This window comes from Montipora capricornis, chromosome 13 (genome assembly GCF_036669925.1).
Source record: "Montipora capricornis isolate CH-2021 chromosome 13, ASM3666992v2, whole genome shotgun sequence".
Classification (NCBI taxonomy): domain Eukaryota; kingdom Metazoa; phylum Cnidaria; class Anthozoa; order Scleractinia; family Acroporidae; genus Montipora; species Montipora capricornis.
This window is the reverse complement of record NC_090895.1, coordinates 5,971,773-5,980,541: the sequence shown is the minus strand read 5'-3', so window position 1 is coordinate 5,980,541 and position 8,769 is coordinate 5,971,773. Positions and strand designations below refer to the sequence as shown.

Below are 8,769 nucleotides of genomic sequence, written 5' to 3'. Positions count from 1 at the left end.
ATAATCTGCCAAACAACGGTAATTTCACCTTGGCAGATTATGCAATTTGGTACACCTGCCAAATTCTTACGCCGGGTGGCACCGGAAGCCAGCAATATTCCAATCAAAATTCGAGTTTTGAACTGTGGCTTGATTTGATTTTTGCATCATTCATCCGACGACCAGATTATTGAACTGAATCCTGAAATCAAATTTGCAATAATAACCTCATTAATTCGCTCGTCAGAGGAAGGCTTGAGCTGTTAGCCAGCCAATTTATGCTCTTGTAGAAGTTGCGGTACGGTTGAAGGAGTTTACGTAAAGTATTCGTTGGCAATCCGCTGGTTACAAACTGAAACCTAATGGCGGCAATGGGTCGGCAATGGCGGCATAAAGCAATATGTTCTCAATCTTCGAGCAGCAATCGGTCCTCTAGGATAGTCTTTCCCGAAATTTAGAAACTTGCGAAGGTGTTTTATCAGGACTTTCCAGGAATGCAGGTAAGAGGATTTTCAGTGGTGATCAGTTAATACGCCTTCAAGAAATGAGTTACTAGTAATTTAATAATGGCCGTTGTGTCGAGTTGTGAAGAGCCAGAGATATTGCAAACTGCAATCGTAATACGCAGTTGTGTAATAGCAAGTGGTGTGAACTCAGGAGTTCCATTAAAATGTAATGAATGAAGGGTGGTAGAAGTCCTGGAACGGACGACTGTAGTTGGTGTTTTGAAGACCTGAGGGAAAATCGGCCTCAAGTTTTACAGTTTTGTGCGCGGGAGTTTAGAACAGGGCTAACTGAACTCCTAAATGTTCCTACGAAACTGTGCAACAGCGTGCGTTTTTGACCTTCTTAATAAAATAAAATTTTGCCCTCTATGTGATAAACAAGTAATCGCAAGTTTCCTCGTAAAATCAAAGATAATTATCGCTTGTATTTTCAGAAATTGCAGACATTTCTGCAACTTCTGAAAATACGCGTGATATTTATCCTTAAAGGGGCAGTGTCACGAATTGCTAGTAGAAATCAGGAAAGCAAAGGAGACTTGTTCACCGATGGCAAACTAAAATTAATTGCTGAATTTTCTTTAAAAGAGCTATTTTAGCTCGCAGAAACCATTTTAAAGTGTTTTTGATTGTGTGTAGCCAAGTTAAAATGAATGCCAGCTTGAAAACGTCAGGCCAACGTTTTCAAGTTCTCCCCTTGCATCTTCTTAAACTCCGTAGTAACTTACTGTGGCTCATTTTTCTTTTAAAATTTAATCGACTTTTATCTCACTTCGGTCATCCAGAACCAACTTAAGAATGAAAAAGTCACTGAAAATTGATTTAGTAAATTTATACTCAATTGCAAATTCCCATGACACTGCCCCTTAAATTTTACTCTGCCCCATGCGATTACCTATACTAATAGGGACTTAAAGATCTACGACGCGGTCGTCAACGAGAACGCCACCAAACAAGTGTGGGATCTTTTATTCACTATTTTTACTCAGAAACTGCTCGTACCAGTTTATTTTGGGATACTTACGATATTGCAAAGTCGTATTTTTAAGTGACGTTTTCATCGCCGTCGGCGTCGTAGATCTTGAAGTCCCTATTATAATATATCCCTTTTTCACAATCCTGAGTATCACCTGCTTTTGGCGGGCGTTTTCGAAAAATGATTGCCCAATTGGGAAATTACACTAGAAATACTTATCTGATGTGAATGTTTCTTTGAGATGCAGATCGTCTTTTGCTAGATCCAAGGGAAAAAAATACGATTTTTCCGTTTGTATTCCTTTGGCGTATTCGTTTGGCTCAAAGGAGTCTTGTCGGCGTAGACGTGATAATTGCAAAATCCACAGTGACTTAAGTGACAGGTTAAAATAAACACCCAGCCTGTTGTCGAAGCAAAGTGGTAATTTCCTTCCATTTCGGCTGGCAACTAATTGCCGTTTCCCTGCCTAATGATGGAGGTAATAAGAGTGCTATGATGTGGGTATTGTCTTGAGTTACAGACTGATGAAGAGGTTGACTTACAGCTGGTTTACATCCTTAGTACCGAGGTAACAGTTGTAAATTAGGCTAAATGGATATTGCCTTGAGTTACACTGTGCCATCTGCCTTATGTCGAGCTAATAACAGTGTTTATTGGACATCACTTTTATTGAGAGGTTGATTAAAAAACGCGTGTTCTCTCCCCTCTTCCTATTTACATGTAATTAATGTAAAGTGGACGTTTCCTTGGTTGGTAAAAAAAAACGGTATCATCTTCTGCGAGAAAACATGTTTTCAGACATCAAAGTTAGCGAAGAACGTTGCACGATGACTCAGCTAGATGGAGGTCTTTTTATCGCTGTTAACACCATAACAAGCTTGCTCGGAAGTCTTGGCAATATTTTGGTTTGTCTGACAATCCTCTTAACTCCGAGCCTGCGGGTCATCTCAAACTACTGCATTGTGAATCTTGCGCTTGCAGACTTGATTGTAGCGAGTTTGACTCAGCCACTGGCGATAGCAATTTTTGTGGGTAAACTTGGCGGAACGTGTTATGTAAAAGCTGAGCACGCTGTCCGTTTTGTTGTAAACTTATCATGCTCAGTTTCAGTCTTAACTTAAGCAACCATGAGCGTTGATCGATGTTGTGCCATATTGCAACCGTTGAAGTACAAGAATACCATCACCCCAAATATCTTAAGAGCCATATTAACTTTCTATTGGCTCCTGTCTTTCATTGTCCCGATTTTAGATGCCTTTGCCAAAGTTGTCTACGTATATTTCATTCTGAGCGGTATCATTGCGTTGTTTACAGGGGTCATCATTTGTTATTCAGCCATATTTTTCACAGTCAAAAAACAAAACTCTCTTAGGCGAAGAGAGCTTCAAAACAGCCAAGGAATTCGTAGAGAAAAGGACAAGAACCTGGCGCAGACTATTGGTCTTGTCATTGGAGGTTTCATGATATTTTGGCTCCCATTTGTTTACCACATTGCTACAAATCCGGACAAAAACTACGGCGTTGACTATGCGGCCGTTATGACTGCCAGTTTTGCCAACTCTTCAGTTAATCCTCTAATATACTTTTATCGTAACAGAGGATTTCGTGAGGCTTTGAAAACAATTCTTACCGCTAATACCCATCGTTCCCTCCAGAATAGAGTTTTTGCTTCGTGAGTTCAAGGAAATACAGGATGCATGGGTGACAGATAAGAGACTGCCAAAAATTATTTTCATGCCCGGGTTAGTTTCTGTTGGAAGATAATTGTTGCAGCCAACTCCCTGTGCACTCACGCGAGATGCACCTCTGAATAAAATTATAGATCGATTTCAGTTTCCAGCTAATAAGTTCAGGACTTGAACTTGGCGGCTTCTCTTTTGGAGACCCAAACATAGCTGCCATGATTTTGTGTGAAAACACTTCATATTCTAGTGAATGATCGAATTTTTTTTAGAAACTAATCTTTATAGTCAATTTAACCAAAGGAAAAATAAGACAAAAAAAGGAACGTTAAGGCATAGTCGAATATTTTACTGTTACGCTTTCAAGCGAAAATGATCAATAAGTGAGAAACGAAAAATTTGCACAAGGCATGATTCCTTTGGAATTTGTTTTTCAGATATTGCTTTTCAGGAAAGTTTTCAACTAACGGTACTTTTCCCAATACGTAGCCGATTTTGTTGTCTCTATTTCAAGAAATGTTCATGGACTGATCTGCAGTCCCTTCTGATTTAAAAGACGTGCTATTTCAGTTCTAGCGGGACTTTCATAGTTTAAGACTGAAGCTGCATCATAAATAGATTTTTTTTAATTTGAACGAAACAATAGAATTTGTGATGAAAAGAGGATCAACCCAGCTGCAGGCGGATATATTGTATATTTAAAATGTTCTGAAAAATGAAATTTCATATGAAAAAGAAGGTTTTCGTGAGAGAAAAATACATAAAAAGTTTATGCCAAATGTGACGTCTTGAATAACGGAATTTACCCACGTCAACCTTCATAGCTGGATAGAATATGTTTGACATTTTTATTTAATGCTCGAAGGTGATAGGCTTGTAGCTACGGATTGAAATTGTCACCATACAGCCCTTTGAAGTCACGTGATTTGTAGACCTTTACACTCCCCACGCCAGCCATCCAAAATTGCGTGTGACATTATTGTCTCCATATATCTCTAGCATAAACCGTAGGCAATGGCTATCGGAAAGACAACATTTTGGACATTACCATTTGTTAGCAAAGATTTGCGATTCTGAAGACGACGTTTCGAAGTCACCTAGTCTTCGTTTTTCAAGTCATCTTGTTTCTTTTGGAATTGAAATTGAAATTAAATGCCGACGAATTCTTGTGCGCGGTAAAGTGTGTTTTGTGATCACCTTCCCGCTAAAAATTGATAAAGGAGTTTACTTTGTAAAGAAATCCAGGTTGTGGTGCTACGTCCATGGCAAACGCACGAAACGCCAGGTTTCAAATTTCTCAACGGTGGTCAATTCACCATATCAACTTAGTCGATCAACCCATTTCTGACTTTCGGGCATGTCTTGCCCTTGTGTGACAACACGAAAGCCTTGCATCTCATGTTTAGCATAATGTTTCTCTAAATATTCGGTATCTTTTGGCCAGAGTTCACCACTGAACTTGAAAAATTGTGTCAGCTTTGAAACGGAGCGTTCCTTTAGCACTTTCTGTTTAATTTGTGATAATCTCCCAAAGTCTTCACCAGCAATCTATTCGTTTTTGGTCATAAATTCATCGCACGTTTATTTGCTACTTTGAGGTCATATTGTCTGCCAAAGATATATGGTTCGTATGAAAAAGAAACCGATTTACTAGCTCGTGCGATACGAAATTAAATGACCGAACAGGCGTATGGCAGGCAAAAGACGGCTCTCGTTAAATGTGGAGCCGGTTAAAATAATTCCAACTTTCGCTAAAATCAAGCTTAAGGGAGCGTTGCATGCATGTTTTGTTTTAAATCATTGATTTCACCCTTTTTTAACACTAAGACTGTTATATACGCGACGTTATAGCAAGTCACAAGTGTGTTTAAATACCCTGTCGGAACGATTCAAGATTAAATGTAGTTGCTAACAGGTGCTCGATTTGCTTTAATCATAACAAGGCAAGGGAATTAGGAAGGAATAAACAGACTACGCAATCATTGAAATAGGGAAGAGTGAGTGAGATTAAAACGGTTATTTCTGATGAAATAAGGACGTGTTTTGTTTCCATATGTGTTTATTTGATTCAGTTGGAAATGGCGGTAACAAAACTAGCTGAGTAATTGTGACTTCTTGCATGCGGCGGATACACCTGGCCTCGGTTGTTCAAAAGGTGGATAACGCTATCCACCGGCTAAATCGCTATCCAGCGGATAAAGACTAGCAAAACCAATTGAGTTATCCTGTGGATAGTGATTTATCCAGTGAATAGCGCTATTCACCCTTCGAACAACTGGGGCCTGAATATTTCGATTCTCGTTCTTAATCCCCACCCCGTCCCCGCATTGTCCTCCCTCCTTTTCGTACCCAGGGCCCGGTTGTTCAAAAGCCGATTAACGCTAATCCCAGATTAAAAATTAACCAAGGAGTTTATTCTCTACTCTTTAATGCTGTTCAGCGCTGATATTTGGCAAAAATTTACATTAGAAGAAGTCACCCTTGAAAAACAAAAATAAGCTAAAAAAACTGTCACCAAAAAGTTGAAAACATGCAACAAATGTTTACGCTGATCCTAGATTAAGTAAATCGGCTTTCGAACAACCGGGCCCAGTAATTTTGTCATTCTCTCAAGAACGTCAAAAAATGTATTTACAATATAGGATTGAAGAGCTTTGTTTTTTTTTTGTAATGGTAAATCTAATTCAGTTGTTACAGCATCTCTTTGACATTTTCAGCCATTCAGTGGACACGAGCGTAAACAATTATCGACGTTCTCGATTATTCATGTCAATTTTTTAAAGTGCAAAATTTTCAATGGCTTTCTCTTTAATAATTTGTTACCAGCTGAGAAAGTTAAAATGGTTTGAAATTTCGCCCAATTGCGACATGTTTATAAGGAACTGCAGAGAGCTTCCAGCACGCACTTACCGCTTTTCCAATTAAAACTTTCAAAAGGAAAAGCAGGGAATCCTGTTTCTTTTCATTTCCGAAGAGCGACTTTTCGTACAGTTACCACTTACAACTTCACATCAAGTCACATTTTAAGGAATTGCCACCTTGCCAGACTAAAACTGAAACAAACGGATTGATTACTCCTTTAATATACCACAGAGAGAGAATCATAACAAAGCAGGAATTAGAAAACTTGAAGATGTTTATCCAATTTTATAAACTCTGGAGCTCAACGAGAAATATCCTCAATTTTTCGGCCATTTCCTTCGCATTCTTTCTTATAATGTTCACACAATTATGCTATGGAAATTTTACCGTATGGGAAATGACTATTCGAAGCCGTTTCAGCGAATTTGACACTTTTCTTACATCTTTCGCGTTGCTTATGTGTATTGCCGGCTTATTTACTTGCGTATGGTGTAGTTGTTGCGGTCACGAAGACTATTTCCAGTCCTGGGACCAAAGAAGAATCGTGTGTCGTCAGTACGCCGAAGAACGTGCTGCGATTCAATCGTGGTTCAAAACAGCGAAGAAGAAAGCGTTTTGGCTACAAGCAAGGAACAATGCCACCCGTCACTTGGGTATAGAGTTAAACCGCTGGAACAACAGCTCCTAAATGTCTGTTTGAAAAGTGCTTTGAAATTTCTCCCTTTCAACATTCCTGCGTGAGCAAAGCGACATTTTATTATTTATTTGTAAAAGGAGCAAGCTCCAAATTTTTGTTTACTGTTTTTCCCTTATGATGAGGTTAAATTATTAATTGTGGTAATTGCAATTTAGAGTGGGATTTACATGTGTTATTACATCAATTTGAGAGCGATTTTTTGTAGTTGGAAACTCCGTACCTTGCACGTCAAATTTTCAGACACTGTTCTCCGTGAAACTTACGTCGGTTGACGTTCAGTCTCCTTAGCTTGCTTCACAACTGATACAAAAATAAAGTCTGGATAACTTACGTATAGTATATCATAATCAATACATATGCACGTGTTAATTGTACAGTCGAACGTTCTCGCTTAATGCTCAAAATGCTGTCTTTGCGATCTTTCGTAAATTAATTTAGATGACTGTTTTGCCAGACCCATCTAGATTTTTCCCTCTTTCTCATGAGAAGTAAAGAAAACCAAGCAACAACACAATTTTTTTTCCTTTCGTGAGTGTTTTACGTATTACTAATACTTAATGAGTTCAGAACTGGTGGAATTGTCTTGCTGGCTCTGTGTTTGACAAAGGGAATCAATATATCCGATAGTTGGTCTCATTGCCGTCCTTTTGCGGTTCAGCAACTTAAATCTTACATCCTACCAAAATGCTAAAGAGGAATTAAATAGTAACTTTTTTCATCTGCAGAAAAGGGGGATAGTTGGTTATCAATCGCCTATGCTACTCTCCTCTTCTTCACCGCACAGATATTAGGGAGCTTTAGCAACGACAACGGCGACGGCAACGAGAACCTTACAAATTTGCATATTCAGTGGGCAAAAACAATAGCTTTGCACGCCCTGCGCGTGCTTTTTTCATTTTTGTCCTTTTCTTTGCCGTCGTCAGCAAAGCAACAACGTGAAATTGCCAAGTTTGAGGTGTTATGGAGAACGTCAGCACTTGGAGATAAAATTTCGTTTTTCTCCCCTAAATTAAGTGCCGCTCGTAACGGTTTCATTCCTGAGGGACTGCCACACCTTTGTCATATTAAAAGGCTTGGAATAGTCGCGAAGGGATCGCAATAACGTGAATTTATGTTTTTACATGACGTTCTCGTTGCCGTTCCCGTCGTCGTTGCTAAAGCTCCCTATTGGTTGCGGTCGTCGCATTAGGGAGTTAACACTAGTGCTAAATCAAGTTCTATCGTTCTGTGTTTCCCTAGGGACTCACCACTCAACACCAAAGAGTTGACACTGGATAACTGTCAACATTAGTGATACATTTTGTTTCTTTCGGGTGTGACCGCGACTATTGTTGGTTTTCACTCACGTGATCAACAGCCATGTTTTTCAACGAAAACAAAAGAAGACGTTAGCATAATAATAACTTTCAATTCCCGGAGGATCGGATTGCGACACCAACCAACATGGCCGCCATTTCATTGTTTGGGGACACCAACATGGCGGCCGTGACGTGATGTGAAATCCAAGAATTGTCCAAGGATTGATCCTAATGATGCAGGCGGATTTCAATAAGCGTCACGAATGTCATCTTGCTCTTCATCACTCTTGACTCGGATTACACAAAATTAGTATCACTCAATTAGTGGACTAATGCAAATGTTGCATTTTGGTTGGCCTCGCTACTAGAGGAATATGAGTAATAGTATAGCGAAAAGCGTAACGCTTTCTTTTGTTTTATTCCCAAATAAATATATTTTCTATTTGCATTTGCAAACTTTATTATTACCTTTTCTGTCCGACTTGTTGGATGATACTAAAACAATTAGACCCTTCGCCCTCAAGGGCCACGGGTCAATAGCCCATTCGGCTTCGCCTCATGGGCTATTGACCCGTAGCCCTTGCGGGCTACGGGTCTAATTGTTACTTAGACTTAAAGGGACACTTCGCGTTAGATATCACTGAAAAAAGGCGTGCATCTAATTAGTGCAGTGCATGACATAAGTGGTTGGTTTTCGTACACTTTTCGTGTTACTTTTGAACAGTAAAGTTTCTCAGATTTACATCCAAGGTGACTCGTACTTTCTTGGAAG

General features: G+C 39.3%; 1 pseudogene; it reads left to right on the top strand.

Moving 5' to 3' along the window:
* Positions 1-2,193: 2,193 nt before the first annotated feature.
* On the top strand, positions 2,194-3,815 carry LOC138029793 (adenosine receptor A2b-like; annotated as a pseudogene).
* The last annotated feature ends 4,954 nt before the right edge of the window (positions 3,816-8,769 follow it).